Source organism: Nyctereutes procyonoides, unplaced genomic scaffold (assembly GCF_905146905.1).
Source record: "Nyctereutes procyonoides isolate TBG_1078 unplaced genomic scaffold, NYPRO_anot_genome, whole genome shotgun sequence".
Taxonomy (NCBI): domain Eukaryota; kingdom Metazoa; phylum Chordata; class Mammalia; order Carnivora; family Canidae; genus Nyctereutes; species Nyctereutes procyonoides.
Genome location: NW_026575125.1, coordinates 68,721,531 through 68,739,364, shown reverse-complemented (window position 1 = coordinate 68,739,364; position 17,834 = coordinate 68,721,531). Strand labels below are relative to the sequence as shown.

At 35.0% G+C, this 17,834-nt stretch overlaps 1 protein-coding gene and 1 pseudogene across 3 annotated transcripts in view; one reads left to right on the top strand and one right to left on the bottom strand.

The window, feature by feature from the left end:
• The window catches only part of DIAPH2 (diaphanous related formin 2), a 1,101,152-nt gene that overhangs the window by 577,301 nt on the left and 506,017 nt on the right, over positions 1-17,834 (bottom strand). The gene's annotated exons all lie outside the window — the stretch shown is intronic.
• On the top strand, positions 6,790-16,801 carry LOC129517629 (5'-deoxynucleotidase HDDC2-like; annotated as a pseudogene).

Genomic DNA, 17,834 nt, shown 5'->3' with positions numbered 1-17,834 from the left:
ACAGCAAAATTTTTATGTTTTATTTTTTACCAGTCAACTCATATGGAAGTCAAAAATACTATGTTAAATTAAATCATATGTAATAATAATAAAAGTTAAATCTATTCTTCATAATTGGCAAAATTTGGAATAGTCTTTAATCTCACAAACCACACCAAGCCTATGAAAAAAAAAATCCCGTTATTTATAACGTTGGTATTTAAATACACAATGAATTCCCACTTTAACGGAGAACCAAGTTAAAGTGATAAAGTCAATCCCTCTTTTACATTCTACAGTCAAGAATATAGGCACAGAAATCACATGGTATTTAAACATACCTAACTTATGTTCAATTAAATTTGTCAAAATATTCTAGCTCTGTAGTAGCTTAATAGAGATCACAGATATATTTACAACTTCTATAATAAAAAAGGAAAAATAGTGACTTATTTTGTACATGAAAAATTCAACTCCCGCTAATGTCATGATCCCATTTGCAGAGGAAATGCATTCCTTTCTAAAATAATTTATACAATTTACATTTAATCTGGAAGATAATTACTAACACTATTCCTTCTATGCTTTTATCTTCTATTTCATTTATATCCCACTTTGTACTCAAAAATAAAAATCAGAAATCATATTAAACCTAAAAGGTGATTTTTAGAATTAAAAATATAGAATATACAGACTGAGTGACCATAAATATTGAATAACATATGAGGTGTTTATGCCCAGGTCTAACTATAATATATTCTTCCTAAATATAACACAAATACTGGGGTACCTGGGTGGGTCAGTGTTTGAGCATCTGCCTTTGGCTCAGGTTGTGATCGCAGAGTCCTGGAATTGAGTCCCACAGCAGGCTCTCCCTCGGGGAACCTGCTTTTCCATCGGCCTATGTCTCTGCCTCTCTCTCTGTGTCTCTCATGAATAAATAAAATATTTTAAAAAACCAAATACTATCTATGTTAATATTTTTCTACATATTATATAATATTCACGTATTTTAAACTAACATATTTCAAATAAAATATAAAATATCTTTTCATTGTAAGTGTAGCCAAACTAATATCCTCAGATACATAATAGAATAGATTCATATTTGTTAAAACAGGTAACAGGTATACAATATCCTGTTTATGCTACACTCTGCTTTCTTTAGATATCACCTTAAAATGTCCATGACAAACTGATACAAATAAATGCAAGGATGCAGTATTATTAAATATTATATGTAGATGTTTCCAAAGCTGAATAGTACTCCAATAGTCAATATAACTATCTAGGGAGTTTGAAGTGTGCTAACAGCTTACAAATTTTGAAATGAGAATATTGCAATGCACTTGATGTGGAATACTACCAAAAAACTATCTGGAAATTTCATTCAACTATACAAGGTGTACATTCATGGTATACCTAATTATTTCACTTCACAAAGTCAGTGATTCTCTTTCATGATTTTTATTGGGTCATATGAAATGATGCAATTCTATGTATACTAGGAAAATTAGCACACTAACAGAATATGCATATAGTTACACAAAGCATGTGATGTCAGAATGCTACCAGGCTTATGCAGATCCAAATGTAAAAACACCACTATCTAGGAAAACAATAAACACAGAAACATGAGGTTGCTTCTATTTCTGAGACCATAGTACCAGAAAGTCATTTCTTTTTTCTTTTAGATTTTTATTTATTTATTCATGAGAGACACACACAGAGAGAAAGGCAGAGACACAGGCAGAGGGAGAAGCAGGCTCCTTGCAGGGAGCCCAACGTGGGATTCGATCCCAGATCTCCAGGATCACGCCCTGGGCTGAAGGTGGCACTAAACCGCTGAGCCACCTGGGCTGCCCCAGAAAATCATTTCAATTAGCTAAAGAGACTTATACATTATTGGCTATCTTTAAGTATTCACTTCCCTGTTTTCATGTAAGAACTGGTTATAAACACGTGCCTCCAAAACATGCATAAAAGTATACAGTTATTCTTTAAAGAAACAAAGAGCCAGTATGAGGCATTCATAATGCACTGGACATTTTAACATACCAGGTATCCAGGTCAAGCTGATAATATGATTTTTAACTAAGCAGAAAGAACACTTGGGATTTATCGAATGTAAAATATACTGACCTGAACATGGGGGCAGATAAGTGTATGTAATATGCTGGTCCCAACTTCCCAATAAAAGAGTTATTGAGATACTTTAGAAAATACTTCTATTTCTAGCTGACTGATTACACTAGTCAATTGCGTAGTCAAATGGGGTATGGGCTGTCAATTTAGAGAACACATAAAACTCTTTTAAAATATCTTTTTTTTTTTTTTAAATAAAGGACTAATCCAGAGATATAATCAAATACGGAAGACTATCTTAGGAACATCTACCAATCTCTAGTGGTCCACAGTTTTCAGCTGCAATGTGTCTAGAAGATAAGATGGAGTGTACACAAGGCCTAGACCTTTTATAAGATATGAGGACAAATTCAACTGTGTAAATATGAGACCCCAAGAGATAATATCCCTAGTGAAAGGCTTACCTTCAAGAAAAAACAAAGCTCACCCACAGAGGAAAACAGTATGAAATCTTGCCTGATTTTGTCTTGACTCTGGTATTTGAGTATGGGGTTTCTCCCCTATAAATCTCTAACCACAAGACAGCTCCCATGCAGGTTTTTGATCAGAATATAAACTACCTAGTTGTAAACAAAAACAAAAACAAAAACAAAAACAAAACAAAACCAACACACACACACACACACACACACACACACACACACACCTAAAAATCTATCCCAAGAGAGAAATAAGAAATAGAGAAAGAGAGATAGAAATGAGGAGAGAGAGAGAGAGAGAGAGAGAGAGAGAGAGAGAGAGAGAGAGAGTTTAAACTTAAAGTGATTAATCTTTGGTAATGGTCCTAGATGTCTGGCAATAATTCATGCAAATTTCCAAGGAGGAAACTACCTTTAAACATCAGTTTCAAAGGATTCCCACAGATAAAAATTAGAAATCACTAGTTCACAATAAAAATAAAGATAACATAGGAAGCAGTGAAAAAAGAATACTAAAAATGAGTAAGAAAAACAATAGAATTAGACCTATAAAGACACAAGACATAATATTTGAAAAACAAAGATTTTCTAGAGAGATAAGAAATATAATAATTGATATTAGAAATTCATCGGAGGAAGTAAAACAGAAGATGAGGCAGAAATCATAAAAAAATTAGTAAAAATGGACAAAAGAACAAAAAGACATACCCAGTAAAGTATTTGACATAAAGACAAACTATGAGATGTAAACACAAGAAAACATAAACAGAGTAACAATGGTTAAAATATGTTTAATTAGAATTATAGAAGGCAACTATGGATAGAGAGCATAGAAGACAGATAATACTCTAAATAAAATTGGCTAATAATTATCCATCATTGATAAAATAACAATCATTACATTCAGGAAGTCCAATGAATCAAAATAAACAGAAGAATGGATGTTGTTCAATAATAATCAAAACCAGATATTGGTGAAATAATCTGTTTACACTGCTGAGAAAATAATTTACAAATTAGAATTATATATCCATTGCAAATATATTTTAAGATCAAGGATGAAATAAACACATTATCAAACAAACTTTAGTGTTTACAATGACCAAAATTTCACTAGCAATACTTTAAAAAGATGTGTTTCAGTAAGAAGTAAAATGATCCTAGAAGCTGTCATATAATATAGAAGGGAAGTATAAACCTAAGTTAAATATATGAGTAAATTTAAGCAAACATGCATGAAACAGTAAACATGTTGTCTAATTTAGATTAAAAAAAAAACCAAAATATGGAAAAACAGATAAATTAGGAAGTGTCATAGAAAGTTTTTTCAGAGGGAACCCTGGGTGGCTCAGTGGTTTAGTGCCTGCCTTTGGCCCAGGACGTGTTCCTGGGGTCCCGGGATTGAGACCCACATCGGGCTCCCTGCATGGGGCCTGCTTCTCCCTCTGCCTGTGTCTCTGCTTCTCTCTCTGTGTGTGTCTTTCATGAATAAATAAATAAAATCTAAAAAAAAGTTTTTTTTCAAAGTTGTTAAAAATGATTTAAATAAATAGACACACATGCCATGCTCAAGGATAGGAAGAATTAAATATATGAATCTCAATAGATACAAATTTGCCCATTTTATGCAAGTGTAATCAACTACTGTGAATAGATTTTTCCTCTTGTTTAAACTTGTCAAAATGATTATAAAATTTATGTGGCTGAAAGGAGAGAGAGAAATAGTCAAAACATCCCTGAAGAACAACAGGATGAATGTGGGTTGACATTCCCTATCAAAGACACCTGCTGAGGGCAACTAGCCTAAATGCCAGCTTTTTGTTATGCTTTACCTTAAAATCCAAGCCCCTGAGTGGTTACACAACTACTTTTCTGTGACAAACTGGTACCAGACACAGTGCATTAAGACCTTACCCAGAGGATCAGAGCAGGTCTGCATTGCACTGAGTCTCTAAAATTTGGAATTCTGAAACCCAGCCACCCACTGAAGATAAAAGTCAGGAACATTGCAGCACCAAGAGCTGGGCTGACAGTATGAACACAGACAGGGTGGAGGCAGGGATCTGATAGAAACCCGGGATACAAGAGGATAGGCTGCTTTTTGTGAGGGCTTTCTGAACAGTGGTGGGTGCAAACTCACCTTTCCAGAGAAGAGAATAGTCCAGCTCCATTGTTCACCCCTCCCATCAATATGGATGGAGTTCAGCAAGCAGTACAGTGCACACAATGGAGGCCTGGGCCACTTACATCAAGCCCTGCCCCCTATTACTCTTCAGGTGCCTTTTCTAATAGGGCAAGTGTAATTGAGAGCCAGAGAAGCAGCAGGCCCCTCCCCCAGAAAATGAACAGAAAATACTGCACACACCAGATCTATTGATCATAGAATGCTGAAAGCTTTAGTGGTAGTGTAAATACAATCAGGTGTAGGTGTTACTGACACATAAAAGACGAGACCTACACAAAATGCCAAGATTGAAGAATTTATCCAAAAAGAATGAACAATACCAGGTCACCGACATGGAGCGAAACAAAAGAGATATAAGTACTAAACTTGAACCAGAATCCAAAACAACAATCCTAAGTATACTAGCTAGGCTTGAGAAAGCATGGAAGAAAGCAGAGACCATTACTGCAGGGATAAAAGACCTAAAATCTAGTAAGGCCAAAATAAAAAATTCTATAAACAAGATGCAAAACCAACTAGATGTGATGACCACAAATATGGAAGGAGAGGAATGAATTAGTGATATAGAAGATAAATTTATGGAAAATAATGAAAGTGAAATAGGAGGGAAAGAAAAATATTAGACCATGAATGTAAGGGAACTCCGTGATCAATAATGCATAAAAGTGTTTATATCATAGGAGTCCCAGAAGAAGAAGAAAAGCAAAAAGGGGCAGAAGGTTTATTTAAGCAAGTTATAGCTGATAATTTCACCAATCTGGGGAAAGAAGCAGACATCCAAATCTAGGAGGCACAGAGAACTCCCATCAAACTCTACAAAAGCTGACCAACATCAGTTTGCAGTTTGTAAAATTTGCAAATTACAGAGATAGGGAAAGAATCCTGAAAACAGCAAGTGTCAACAAAACCCTAACATACAATGGAAGACAAATCAGGTTAGCAGCAGATCACACTAAAGAAACCTGACAGGCCCAAAGAGAGTGGCATAGTATATTCAACATGATGAATGGTAAAATATGCAGCAAAGAATACATTATTGAGCAAGCTTGTCATTCAGAATACAAGGAGAGATAAAGAATATCCCAGACAAACAAAAATTAAAGGAGTTCATGACCAGTAAACAAGTCCTGCAAGAAATATTTAAGGGGACTACCTGAGTGGGGCAGAAAGACCAAAAGCAACAAAGACTGGAATGGATCAGAGAAAATCTCCAGAAACAGCAAATTAACAGGTAATAAAACGGCACTAAATTCATACCTTTCACTAATCATTCTGAATAATAATGGAGTAAATGCTCCAATCAAAATACATAGGGTACCAGAATTATTTTTTTAAAATTCACATACGTTTGCTTACAAGAGACCTAAAGACAACTGCATAGTGAAAGTGAGGGGAAGAAGAACAATCTACCATATTAATGAATGTCAAAAGAAAGCCAGAGTAGCCAGACTCTTATCAGACAAACTAGATCTTAAACTAAAGACAGTAATAAGAGAAGAATGGCACTATACCATAATAAATGGGACTATCCAACAGAAATATCTAAAAATTATAAATATTTATACCCCCACTTGGAAGTACTCAAATACATGGGTTAATAAATAACAACAAAAAATGAAACTTACTGATACTTATATAAAAATAGTAGGGGACTTGAAAACCCCATTTATAGCAATGGATAATTCATCTAAGCAGAAATCAACAAGGATAGAATGGCTTTGAATGACACACTGGACCAGATGGATGTCACAAATATATTGAGAACAATTCATCCTAAAGCAGCAGAATACACATTCTTTTGAAGTGCACCTGGAACATTCTGCAGAATAGATCACATTCTGGGTCATAAATGAGCCTTCAACAAATACAAAATGAATGAGATCATACTACACATATTTTCAGACCACAGCGTTGTAAAACTTGAAGTCAACCACACACAAAACAAATTGGAAAAGACCACAAATACATGGAGGTTAAAGAACATCCTACTAAAGAATGAATTGGTTCACCAGGATTAAAGAAGAAAGTAAAAAATGCATAGAAGCTAATGAAAATGAAAACATGACAGTCCAGAACACTGGGGATACAGCAAAGGTAGTCATAAGAAGGAATATTACAGCAATACAGGCTTACCTTAAATAAGAAAAATTTCAAATATACAATCATATTACATGCAAAGGAGCTAAAAAGGGAACAGGAAATGAAGTTAAAGGCCAGAAGAAGAAAGAAAATAATAAAAATTAGAACATAGAAATGAATAATATAAATCAAACAAAAAAGAGTAGATCAACAAAACTAGGAGCTGCTTCTTTGAAAGACTCAATAAAACCAATAAACCTCTACCCAAAATTATCAAAATATAAGAAAGACTCGAATAAATAAAATAATGAATGAGAAAGGATCACAACCAACACCGCAGAAATAAAACAATTATTAGAGTATATTATGAAAAATTATATACTAAGAAATTGGGCAATCTGGAAGAAATGGCCAAATTTCTAGAAACATACAAACTGTCAAAACTGAAACAGGAAGATATGAACAAAATTTGAATAGATCCATAAACATGAAAGAATTGAATCAGTAATCAAAAAGCATCCAACAAACAAAAGTCTGGGGCCACATGGCTCCCTAAGGAAATTCTACCAAGACATTTAAAAAAGAGTCAATTAGATATTCTTTGTTTCCAAAGAATCCAAATTCTATGTATTTCCAAAAACATAGAAATGGAAGGAAAACTTCCAAATCCAAAGACCACAGCTAATTTCATCCTAAATGGTGAAAACTGGGGCAGCCCCGGTGGCTCAGTGGTTTAGCACTGCCTTTAGCCCAGGGTGGGATCCTGGAGACCTGGGATTGAGTCCCATGTCAGGCTCCCTGCATGAAGCCTGCTTCTCCCTCTCTCTCTCTCTCTCTCTCTCTCTCTCTGTCTCTCTCTCTCTCTCTGTCTCTTTGTCTCTCATAAATAAATAAGATATTTTAAAAAATGGTGAAAACTGAGAGTTTTTTCTCTATGATCAGGAACAAGACAGGGATGTCCACTCTCATTACTGTTATTTAACATAGTACTAGAAGTCCTAGCCTCAGCAATCACACAACAAAAAGAAGTAAAAGGCATTGAATCAGCAAGGAGGAAGTCAAACTTTCACTATTTGCAATTGATATGATACTCTATGTAGAAAACCCAAAATTTGTATAGAACCACAGAAGCAATATTGAAAGCAATATTGAAAAAAAAAAAAAAAGAAAAGCTGGGAGAAAGCACCATTCCAGACATCAAGCTCTATTAAAGAACTGTAATGATCAAGACAGTATGGTACTAGCACAAAAACAGACCCATAGATCAATGGATCAGAATAGAAAACCCAGAATTTTTTTTAAATATTTTATTTATTTATTTATTTATTTATTTATTTATTATTTATTTATTTATTTATGATAGTCACAGAGAGAGAGAGAGAGAGAGAGAGGCAGAGACACAGGCAGAGGGAGAAGCAGGCTCCATGCACCGGGAGCCCGACGTGGGATTCGATCCCAGGTCTTCAGGATCGCGCCCTGGGCCAAAGGCAGGCACCAAACCGCTGCGCCACCCAGGGATCCCAACCCAGAAATTGACAAGTATAGGTTCACCTCATTTTTGACAAAGAAAGAAAGAATATCCAATGGAGAAAAGAGTCTCTTCAACAAATGATGTTAGGAAAAGTGGACAGCGATATGCCGAAGAATTGAAACTGGACCACTTTCTTATACCATACACAAAAATAAACTCAAAATGGATGAGAAACCTAAATGTGAGATAGGAATCCATCAAAATCCTAGAGGAGGACACAAGCAGAAATCTCTCTGACCTCAGCCATAGCTACTTATCAGTAGACATGTCTCTACTAATAAGGGAAACAAAGACAAAATGAACTATTGGGAATTCATCAAGATAAAAAGCTTCTGCACAGTGAAGGATACAATCCACAAAACTAAAACACAACATATAAAATGGGAGATGATATTGGTAAATGACATCTGATAAAGGGCTTTCACCCAAAATCTATAAAGAACTTATTAAATTCAACACCTAAAAAAATCCAATTAAGAAATGGGCAAAAGACATAAAAAGACATTTTTACCAAAGAAAACATCCAGATGGTCAATAGACACATGAAAAGATGTTCAACATCCCTCATCATCAAGGAAATATCAATCAAAACCATGCTGAGATACTACCTCACATCTGTCAGAATGGCTAAAATCAACAACACAGGAAACAACAGATGTTGGTGAGTATGTGAAGAAAGAAGAATCATTTACACTGTTGGTGGGAATACAAACTAGTGCAGCTATTCTGGAAAACAGTATCGAGATTACTCAAAAAGTTAAGAAGAGAACTACCCTACAACACAGTAATTGCACTACTAGGTATTTACCCAAAGACACAAAAATACTGATTTAAAGGGGCACAAGCACCTTGATATGTACATTAACATTATCAACGATAGCCAAATTGTTGTCTCTTTATGGAAAGAGACCAAATGTCCATTGACAGATGAATGAATAAGGAAGATGTGATCTATATATCAAACACACATACACAATGGAATATTAGAATTATCAAAAAAAAATGGAATCTTGCTATTTGCAAGGACACGGATAGAGCTAGAGTGTATTATGCTAAGCCAAGTCAGTCAGTCAGCAGGAGGAAAATACTAGATGATTTCACTTATATGAAATAAAAGTAATTTTGAAGATAGTGGTTCTCAACCAAAGACAATTTTGTCTCATAGGGGACATTTTTCAATGTCTAAAGGCATTTTTGTTTTATATAACTGGTGGTGGAGGTGCTGCTACTCACACCTAGTGGATAGAGGCCAGGAATAGTGCTAAGCATCCTACAAAGTACAGGACAGCACTCCACAAAAAAGTATTATTGGGCCGAAATATCAACAGTGCCAAAGTTAAGGAACTCTTCTTAAGCATACGTTTTCAGCACTTGTCAAATACTTTCAAACATATTTATTGTATAATATTTAAGACATATAGAAATGTATCCATAAGACAATGAATCTATGTGCCTACCACTGAGTTTAATAAAAGGGTTCAATCCCTCATCTATTCCTGTCTCTCTAGCTTTTACAAATTAGATTAAAAAAAAACTATTGTGTTATTGCTATAAATGTGTTAAAGTATGTCATAGCATGTTGACTATATCATATTATATAAAATTGTACTTTATATGACTAATATATTTGATGATTAGACATATTTATGCTTTACATAGGAGATCTAGAGTTATAATAGAACATTGAAAAAACCATATGGTAAGTAAATATTTATTCTTATATATAGATTATCCTAATTCCTGAATTTACAACTGAGAAGAGTTGTTTTTACAGATATATGACTAACTGACAATCTTTGGATTCAAAACCAATTTATATAATACCCAAAAAAAAAAAATGAGTAGGACACTGGTAAACAAAACGAGACAAAAAAACAGTGTGATTGTTTTCCATCTCTGTTAGATTCATTAAAGGCATTTGAACCTGGATTCTCTGCCTCCTTCTCTTGGGAGATTTCTGCCTTTTGTCTAGAGGTAAATTCACAAGTGCAAGTTAGTGTTAGGATGTTGGTATAACCTTGCACTTCATTTCTAGTTTAAGATTGTGGAAGTCTGTGTGAGGAAAAATATGACTCTTCCAAATTCTACAACTGCAAGGGAATTCTTGGTCTACCACAAAACACCTCATTTCAACAGACCCAATGGATGTATAGGATGAAAGAACCAGGATTTTAATAAAGATCTATCATGGCTTAAAGTCTACAAGGCAGCAGAAAATATGATCTTTGAGGCCACATCTTGCTTAACTATTAATTAGACTTCTGTTTTGTTCAAAGTGTAAATAAACTAAAATATTTAGCATTTTTAAAATGCTTTTTACAATTCAATTAGTATAGGAAAATTGTTTAAAGCTAATTTTTCTTTCTTTTTAAAACACTCTGGGGGCAGCTGGGGTGGCTCAGGGGTTTAGCACCACCTTCCGCCTGGGGCCTGATCCTGGAGACCCGGGATTGAGTCCCTGTGTCAGGCTCCCTGCATGGAGCCTGCTTCTCCCTCTGCCTGTGTCTCTACATCTCTCTCCCTCTCTGTGTCTCTCATGAATAAACAACAACAACAACAAAAAAAAAAAACTCTGATATCACTTATGGACAATAATACAGTGATGGTGACAAATGAATACTGGTATTACTCAATAACAGACATAGAAGGGATGAAAATAAGCAGTCATTACATTTACTTGGAATAGATATGATTTTATCAACAAATTGAAAGTAGCAAACAAGGGTCTAAGATAAGCAGTGAAGAAAGGGAAGAGAAAAAATGACTCAACTAACTAGTTAGAAACAAAAGATGGAAAAGAACAGCAGCTTGTGGGTAAAGGTATTTTTAGATTGCAATAGCATGCCATAAAGTAATTATTTATGCCAACTTAATGAGAAATGGGAAAGAAATACTTAACAAATGTTCCTGTTATTGCTAATGTCTCATTTTTCTCTAAAAATTTTTGGAAATGAATGTGGTTAATACAAGTTATTATTTAAGAGAAAATGTTTTCAAATTCTACAATACTAATGCCATTATAGCTGTAATTGATATACTTAATTGTCATCAACCTTTGTAAAGTACGTGAACACATGCAGACTCACAGGCAGCATAAAATACAGATGGTCGATAGCCACATAAATAGATCAATGATTACAAAGATGGATTGAGGAGACAAAAGTGAGCTGTACTATTACACATGCATGAACTTCCTGACTATAAGAATAATTATACCGTAGAACTGGTTAATTGAGGGAAGTTGAAGAATCATTTCTCCCCTGCAGAATCAATAGATACCCATCTATCTTTGATGGTTTAGGAGTAGCATTGCTTATAATCAGGGCAATGTATCAGATGACCAATACTTTATTTTAATTATCATGGCAGGACCCAATAAAAAGTTACATAATTCATATAATCTGTTTTGAGACATAAAGTAATAACTGGAAAAACATAATCATATGGCTACCTGTAGACTATATACATCTGATACAGTGATGGATATTTAATGCATTCCAGCATGAGTGGAAATTATCTGAGGGGGAAAAAGTAAGCTGGACTATTTCCATGCATGTATCACAGAGACATCTATGGAGGTATTTCTATAATTTCTAGGTATATGAAGGAGATGCCCTAGAGCCATATTTCAGTGAGCTGATATTATTAAGAAAGATCAGGGCCCTTTATTTAAAACAGAATTTATTTAAAATAAAATAAGGAAAGGAGGGAGGAGGGAAGGGAGGTTAGGGGGAGAGAGGGTAGCAAGAAAGGAGGAAAGGGAAGGAGCAAAGTTAAGAGATAATGAAGCGGGTGGAGAATGAACAAAAAATAGGATACTGGATAGTTGTATACCCAGAATAAATGTCTCTGTCCCTTAAAAATAAGGGAGACATAGCCAAAAGACAATAAACAGAACATCCACTTAAGGAATACACATATCTGGTACAAAGTATGGATTATTTTAAGAAAAAACAACAAGAAAAAAAAAGAAAAAACAACAAGAAAATAACTACGACTTTAAGTAAGTCACTGAAATTCAGGACATCAAAAGGGGCATTTTTACCCCATCTCCTTCTCTTATTTATCATTCCTTAAAATTCTCTCCTGTGCTGGATATTGTGACACACCAGACAAGTCAAGGTGGCTCACTTTGTTCTGATATCTGTAACACCATCCATTCTCTCAACTGGTTGGTACACTCTACAGAAATATGGTCTTTAACCTTCCATTTGTCACTTTTCTTCCACTATCTCCTATCCACTATCATTGGTTCTCATACTCCAACAAACATTTCTTTGCAAATGATTCCAAAAATCCTATTTTCAGTCCTAATATCCATTCTGACTTCCAATTACATATTCTAATATAATATATTCGATAACATTTTCTTCTCTGCCCTGGAAGTATTTTTTTTCTGTGTGACATATTTCACTTAGTGTAATGTCCTCAAGGTCCACCAATGTTATGATAAATGAAAGGATGTCCTCCTGGGACACTTGGGTGGCTCAGCAGTGGAGTGTCTGCCTTTGGTCCAGGGCGTGATCCTGGGGTCCCAGAATCAAGTCCCACATCTAGATCCCTGCATGAAGCCTGCTTCTCTCTCTGCCTGTGTCTCTGCCTCTCTTCTCTCTGTTTCTCTCATGAATAAATAAATAAAATCTTTTTTTTTTAAAAGAAAGGATGTCCTCCTTTTCTATGGTTGAGTGATATTCCTATGTGTGCATATAACTTCTTTAGTCATTCATCAATAGAAATGTATATTGTTTCCGCATCTTGGCTACTGTAAAAACAAAATACTGCAATAAAAATGGGTATACAGATACCTCTTCAATATAGTGATTTCATTTCCTTCACAGATAGACCCAGAAGTGTGGTTGCTCAATCATATAGTAGTTCTATTTTAATGTTTTCAGGAGTCACCACACTGTTTTCAAGAGTGGCTGCACCAATTTACATTCCCATCAACAGTGTACAAGGGTTCTCTTTTCTCTACATCCTCAACAGCACTTATTATCTCTTGTATTTTTCATAATAGTGATTCCAATAGATATGAGGTGATATCTCATTATAGTTTTGATTTGTATATCCCTGGTAATTAGTAATATTGAGCATCTTTTCATATACCTGTTGGCCACTGGAATATGTTCATTGGAAAAATGACTTTTCAAGTCCTTTGCTGATTTTTTAAATCAAATTATTTGGTTTTCTACTCTTAAGTTGCAAGAGTTCTTTATATATTTTGGATATTAACCCCTTATCAGATTTGTGGTTTGCACATATTTTCTCCCATACAATAGGTTGCCTTTTCATTGTGCTATTTCCTATGCTGTGTAGAAAACTTAGTTTGATATAGTCTCACTTGTTTATTTTTGCTTTTGGTATCACATCAAAATAGTATTTCCAAGAACAATGTCAAGGAGGTTTTCCCCTATGTTTTCTTCTAGGAATTTTGTTTTCATGACTTACATTTAAGTCTCTAAAAATTCATTTCAAATTAATTTTTTTGTGAGTGATATTAGAGAAGGTTCCAGTTTCATTCTTTTGCATGTGACTATCCAGTTTTCCCAGAACACTTTATAAAAAGGATTATCCTTTTCTCCATTCAGTATTCTTAGCTACCTTATCCAATATTTGACAGGATTATTTATGGGCTCTAACTTCTGTTCCATTGATCTACGCACAATATTGTTTTGATTACAATACTTTTGTAATATAGTTTGATATCAGGAATTGTGATAGCTCCATATTTGTTCTTTACTGGGATTTCTTTTTGGCTATTATGGTTTATATGAAATTTAGGAATATTTTTTCTATTTCTGTAAAAACTGCTACTGGAATCATGATAGAGATTGTATTTGATGTATAGAATGGCTTTGGGTAGTATGAACGTTTTAACAAAATAATTATTATCATCCATGAACATGAAATACCTTTCCATTTATTTGTGTCCCCTTCAATTTCTGTCATTAAGTGTCTTAGAGATTTCAGGGTACAGATCTTTCACTTCCTTAAATTATGCCTAAGTATCATAGTGTTCTTAATGTTATTGTGAGACTTTCTTTTTCAGATATTTTGTTACTACACAGAAACACAACTAATCTTTGTATATTAACTTTGTATCCTGCAACTTTACTGAATTTGCATATTAGCTCTAACAGGTTTTTGATGGAGTCCTTATGATTTTCTATATTTAAGATCATGTGATCTTCAGACAACATTACTACTCACTTTCCAATTTGGATGCCTTTTATTATTTTTTTTCATGTTTCATCACTCTGGTTAGGACTACCCGTACTAGGTTGAATAGATATGGTAAGAATGGACACCCTTTCCTTATTCCTGATCTAGGAAGAAACACTTTCCACCTTTCATTATTATGATATTAGCTGTATGTTTATCATTTATGGCCTTTAACAAGCTAAAATGAGTTTCTTCTATACTCAAATTGCTGAGAGGTATTATCATGAATGGATGTTGAATTTTGTAAAATGTTTTTATATCTATTGAGATGATCATGTGGGTTTTATCTTTAATTCTATTAATGCAATGTATCCTATTTATTGATTTATGTATATTGAACTATGTTTGCATCCCAGATACGAATCACACTGGATCATGGTGTATGATCCTTTTAATGTACTGTTGAATTCAATTTCCTAGCTGTTGTTGATAAACTTTGCATTCATATTCATCAGATATATTGGCCTGCACTTTTTTATAGTGTTCTTTATTTTTAAAAAGATTTTATTTATTTATTCATGAGAGACACAGAGAGAGAGGCAGAGACATTGGCCAAGGGAGAAGCAGGCTCCATGCAGGTAACCCGATACAGGACTCTATCTGGCACTCCAGGATCACGCCCTGGGCCAAAGGCAAGCACTTAAAGGCTAAATCACCCAGGCATTCCTTTTATAAAGTTCCTGTCTGGGGATCCCTGGGTGGCGCAGCGGTTTGGCACCTGTCTTTGGCCCGGGGCGCGATCCTGGAGACCCGGGATCGAATCCCACGTCGGGCTCCCGGTGCATGGAGCCTGCTTCTCCCTCTGCCTGTGTCTCTGCCTCTCTCTCTCTCTGTGACTATCATAAGTAAATAAAAAAAAATATTTAATGTTTGTGTCTTGTTTTGGTATCAGGGTAAGGCTGGTGTCATAAAATGAGCTTGGGAATGTTCCTTTCTCTTCAAATTTTTGGAAGCATTTCAGAAGGATTGGTGTTAATTCTTTTTTAAACATTTGGTAAAATTCATGAGTGAAATCATCTGAACTTAGACTTTTCTTTGTGGAGAGGTTTTTGATGACTGCCTCAATCTCCTTCATCATTATAGTCTGTTCATATATCCTATTTCTTCATGATTCAGTCTTGCTAGGTTGTACGTAACTCAGAATTTATCCTCTTCTAGGCTGTGCAGTTAGTTGGCATATAATTGTTCACAGTAGTCTCTTATAGTCCTTTGTATTTCTTTGTAATGTCTCCTATTTCATTTGTAATTTTATTTATGTGGATCTTATCTCTTTCTTGTTGGGTTAGTCTAACCAAAGGCTAATCAATTTTATCTTTTCAAAGAACTAACTCTTAGTTTTATTGATCTTTTCTATTTTCTATTTCTCAATTTCAGTTATTTCTGCTCTAGTCTTTATTATAATTTCCTTTTGTCTGCCAACTTTGGGCTTAATCAGGTATCTTTTTTTCTAGTACCCTGCGATGTAAAATTTGGTTGAGATCTTTTTTTTTTTTTTGACATACATGTTGATCCCTAAATTCCCTGTTAGAACTGTTTTATTTTCATCCCGTAAGTTTTATCTCAACAGATATTTGTATTTCATTCTTTAAAAAACGAAAACATTCTGTGGGTCTATTAGTTGTTCAGGAGCATTCTGTTAGTTTCCATGTATTTGATTTTTAGTTCCATACCCCTGTGGTTAGAAAAGAGAGTTGGGGTGGCTTGTACCAACCGGCTAGATCAGTGTCCACATGGCATAGGCCTCCGCTGCAGCCCTGTTCAGGCTGCAGGGCCTCGAATCTGCTGTAGTGCCTGCGGCTGGTGGGGCAGCTCAGAGAATCCCATGGACTGTCTGGGTATACAGACATGTTTAGAAGTCAGAGAGTGTATCAGATCTCAAGTACAGAATGGCACTTATGGCTCTGGTTCCAAAAGATGAGCATCTTGAAAAATACCAGAAGCTATGAAGCAGCTAACCCAGCTCCTCCCAGAGGATCTCAGAAAGGAACTTTATGAAATTTGGGAAAAGTATTAGACCTAACCTAATGCAGAAGCCAAATTTGTGAAGCAGCTGGACCAATGTGAGATGATTCTTTAGGCATCTGATTATGAGGACCTTCAGAACAAACCTGGGAAGCTGCAGGGCTTCTATAATTCCATAGCAGGAAAATTTAGTCATGCTGATTGGTCCAACTTGTTTCTTAACTTGATGCAGAAATAAACACTAACATAGCTGCCACCACCAGTGAGCCATGTTCTTGACATGTTCTCTGTATTGCTACACTCATGTGACAAACATTTTATTTTTCTATTTCACAATGTTGTTTTGCCACTGTTTGTTGATTCCCCTGATGTGAGTCTATTCATTTGCAAGAGCCTAGAATCCAGTAAGAAATGTGATAAAATCAGGATGCCTGGATGGCTCAGCGGTTGAGTGTCTGCCTTCAGCTCAGGGTGTGGTCCTGGAGTCCCCGGATCGAGTCCCACATTGGGCTCCCTACGTGGAGCCTACTTCTCCCTCTGCCTGTTTCTCTCCTCTCTCTGTGTGTGTCTCTCATGAATAAATAAATAAAATCTTTAAAAAAAAAGAAAAAAAAGAAATGTGATACAATTTGGATAATAAAAGAAGCTAAGGAACAGATGTGATCCTTAAAATGCCATGGATGCAGACTGAGGGCAGTTTTTTTTTTTTTTCTTGGTGGGCAGTAAAGCAAAGTTTATTGATCAGTGGTATAAAGCTCCTAGAGAAGGAGGGCCAAAGCGCATTGCTGTTGGAGTTTCTAAGTGTAGGCGGTTTTATGAGCTCTTTTGTGGAACTATCTTAAGCATTGGTCACGTATCTGTCTACCTATTAGGTAAATGTCCACGAGCTGATGGTCTTTTTTTTGTGACATCTGGGGGCTTATGTCTTAACTGGAGGACAGTGTATTTTTAAAATACAATTTAAAACCTTAAAAAAAAGGAAAATATACCTGGTATGACTTTAATCTTAAATTTGCTAAGACTTTGGTTATTTATCATATGATTTATCCTGAAGATTGTTTCATGTGCACTTGAAAAGAATATGTATTTTGCCGCTGTTGTATGAAATGTTCTATATATATATCTATTATGCCCCTTTGGTTAGTGTTGTTCAAATCTACTGTTTCCTTATTGATTTTTTGTTTGGGTAATTATTTATAATTGTTACATCTTCTTGATAAAATTGCCCTTATCATATCTTGATGTACTTTTTTTTTACCTGTTTTCTCTCTCTTTTTTTTTTTTTTGCTTTACTTCTAATTTGTCTAATAAC